The sequence below is a fragment of the Pteronotus mesoamericanus genome, unplaced genomic scaffold, assembly GCF_021234165.1.
Source record: "Pteronotus mesoamericanus isolate MK-2021 breed Mesoamerican mustached bat unplaced genomic scaffold, CSHL_Meso_final contig_130, whole genome shotgun sequence".
Lineage (NCBI taxonomy): Eukaryota > Metazoa > Chordata > Mammalia > Chiroptera > Mormoopidae > Pteronotus > Pteronotus mesoamericanus.
Genome location: NW_026555060.1, coordinates 3,818,227 through 3,821,581, shown reverse-complemented (window position 1 = coordinate 3,821,581; position 3,355 = coordinate 3,818,227).

The window sequence follows — 3,355 nt, the reverse complement described above, 5'->3', positions numbered from 1 at the left end:
AATATGAATATTCAGGAGAGAAAAACTAATTAGTAGTGGACCATATTAATTTATTACATTTTTTTCTGCACAAGTGTTTGGAGTTGCATTTTTATTTTTAAAACTGAAACACTTGTATAAATTTGCATTGCTTTCCAAGCACTTCACAGCATCTCTGAGTGCAAAGATTTCTTCTCTACAATCATATCTTTGGAAATCTAATTCACTCATGGTTCTACTTCTTTGCAAAATCTGTATTTTTAACCTTTGTATAATGTATACATATTGCAATCGCTAGCAAGACATCTTAATTTAGATATCTTAGGATCTATAGGAAGCCTGAACCTCAGCACACATGTGGTGGAACCTGTCTTGTCTCCCTAAAGTCAGCTCCCATCTATCCTTGCTCTGGCTGTCATGACAAGTGAACAGTGAATTTTTACCTGTAGTTCTTATGCTCATATTCAAATCTGCTATGGTTCAACTATTCTGACACAAATAATTCAGACATTTCTGTGTTCTAGTCTTTCTTGCTCAAGGAATCAAAGGTACCTATGTCTCTTCCCTTTCTCATTTAGTCCCAAAAATACCAGCTAGTTTTTCTTTGAAGCAGATCTAGGTTTTACCCCTTATCTCTCCATTCCTCCCTTTGCATTATTATTGCACATGAAGGTACTGAAAATCAAGATACAAGCTTCTCCTCATGACCTCAGTCTCGGGGCCCTTTAGTCCCTCACCAGCACTCCTGGTGATTCTTTTTAAAGGTGTGATTTCAGTGTGTCTTTCCCCTGCTCAAGGCTCTTCTTTTCTTGACTTGGACTTTTCTTGAACTCCAGGTGTGCATTCACAATTGCTTGCTGCATCCTCTAAGTAAGATGACTGAGATTTGATTAGGAAAGAGAAACTGGACCCCAGGAAACAAGGAGGGATAGGGTACTTGAAGGGAGTATGGTGTGAGTGAGGAAGTACAGGGGAAGCAATTTAGGGCCTCGGAGTCCCACTAAAAGCTTGGGATGACCCTGATTGGGTCCAAATTTCTTCTTACCTGTTCTTAACTGGAACAGTTTAGGAACAGCCTCTGAAATCTTTCTGGAGATGAAATGGGTATGGTATAGAGGAGTCTAGTAAAGACTCACTTTTAGAAAAAGTAGGAGAGGCAGCATCTGAAAACTAGGAAGAAATGACTATCCCCTATTTCTTGGTCACCGGTTGACATAATGGGCCACCTCTTTAAGGTGGGCTCCCGAGGTTACTAGGAAAATCTCCACAGAGATAGTGACTCAGCAGAGAAAAGGGCAAGTTTGATCTCAGATTGAACTTTGGAATGTCTTCTTGCAAGTACTTGTCTATCACATCCCACTCATTCTTCTAGGCCTAGATAAATGCCACCTCTTCTGAGAAGTCCTCTCTAATCCCTTCATTCCCTAGTCCATACTAGCAAGGTATTATTTGTAGATGTAAATGCTAATCTCTACTAAAGAACAAAATTCTTAGGAACATTGACTAAGTCTAATTTCTTCTTTTATCCTCAGTTCTTGGCACTATGTTATGCATATAGTAAACACTGAATATGCATTGCATGAATGAATGAACTTTTGAAGTTTTTATTATAACTATTGTTATAACTATATACTTGAAATAATTCACTGTCTTCTATTTTTCTATTTCTCTCTGCATTTTAAGCACTATTGTGTGTTGCTCATTGTCAGCTTTGGAAATATTTCATCAGTTGAATTGTAATCTGAACGTAGTTTACAAAAACGAGTTTGATTTCAAGCATGTAGTCGCATGAGGTGCTATTACTGGAAAAAAAAGATGCTGCTTCTGTAGTGTAATTTTCAATGTATTGAAAAGGCTTATGACATTGATATTTCTCCTATGATTTAAAAAAATACTATTTCTTAGTTATTGTGAGGGTAAACATGTGCCTAGTCCATTCCTGAATTGTGACAAACTCTAGATAGGTAGGATTTATGTTAATAAGATTCCCTTGAATTCAAGAGACTCGATCAATGCATAGTTAATTTTGGTTATCAGAAAAATATTTTTTAAATGACATCAATTGGTATAAAATTTTACTATTTGTAAAAGCTTCAAGAGCAACCAAACTATTACTTCTTCTTATCCTTTGTGGCTTTGTGGTAAAAAATTATTTTGGTCTCACCAAATTATGTCCAATAAGAACTTGATAAGAAAAAATAGCCAAGCTTGTTAAATTTGGCTGAAAGTTTGAATTTTAAAAACTATCAAAAAAAATACTAATCAGCTGGTTCCTATAGAATCTTGTTATTTTATCCCTGTTCTTCTTCTTCCTTTTTTTTTTTTTTTTTTTTTTTTTTTCTTTTTAAATTGTTTCAAAGCTTTGTCAAGCTCATAGTCTTAGCAATCCTTTATTTAGCCAACTGGCAGATTCCAGAACAACACATTTCCATTTCTTTAAATTTGGAAAGTGGATAATTTCAGTGCACTTTTATTTCAAAGTCTGAGATACCGAAGTTAAGAGGCAGATGACAATGATTTACTAGTAATTTCATGTGTCAAAGTACTTAAGCTTCCTAAGCCTTAGGTTTATCATCGAGTAAATGGGTGTAATAATTCTTACTGTGCAGGCACATTGTGAATAACAAATATGGTAGGTTATTTCTAGTTTCTGGCCAAAGTTATTTTTAATACAACAATGATGTTGAGGCTACAAGTAGTGAAGTCAGACTCTACCTCCAAAAATAGCTAACTTATCTCAGCATAATTTAAAACTGACTAGGCCTTTATTTATTTTTCAATAGCAGTGTAATAACTCTTTCTTAACTTTCTCATTGGACACTTTCAAAGGGGGGAGGTTGGAAGGGAGAGAGAAAGAATATAGGGAGAGAAATGAGGCAATTTTATTGGGTCTGCCACTGCGTTGGAATTCTTCACCTAACTATGGCTGTTCAGGCAAGAGTAGGAACACATTCTTTCCACAGAGATCATGAATCTTTTAAAACACAGTGAAGTTCTACTTTAGTAATGCAGTGACTTAGCTCAGAATAGAATTCCTTGTTTTCAGTTAAGGCTTATTAGTCTTATTATCACTATCACCATCATCATCACTCTTATTATTGATCCTACCAATAATAACTAGCGTTAATTGAATCCTTATCTAGAGAGTGCTCAGTCTTCCAGGTGCTGTAATTACCTCATCCAGTCCACTCATCCCACGCTATTATTTATTTTCACCTTGTAGATGAGAACAGGAGAGGGGTTAACTGACTTGCCCAGGGCCTCACAGTAAATGACAGGCCTGGGATGGAAGCCCAGATCAGTCTGAAGAAAGAGTCTGTGCCCACTTAGCCTTTGCTTTATCACAGCTCAGCAGCAAGTTTCCCCATCCCTGTGC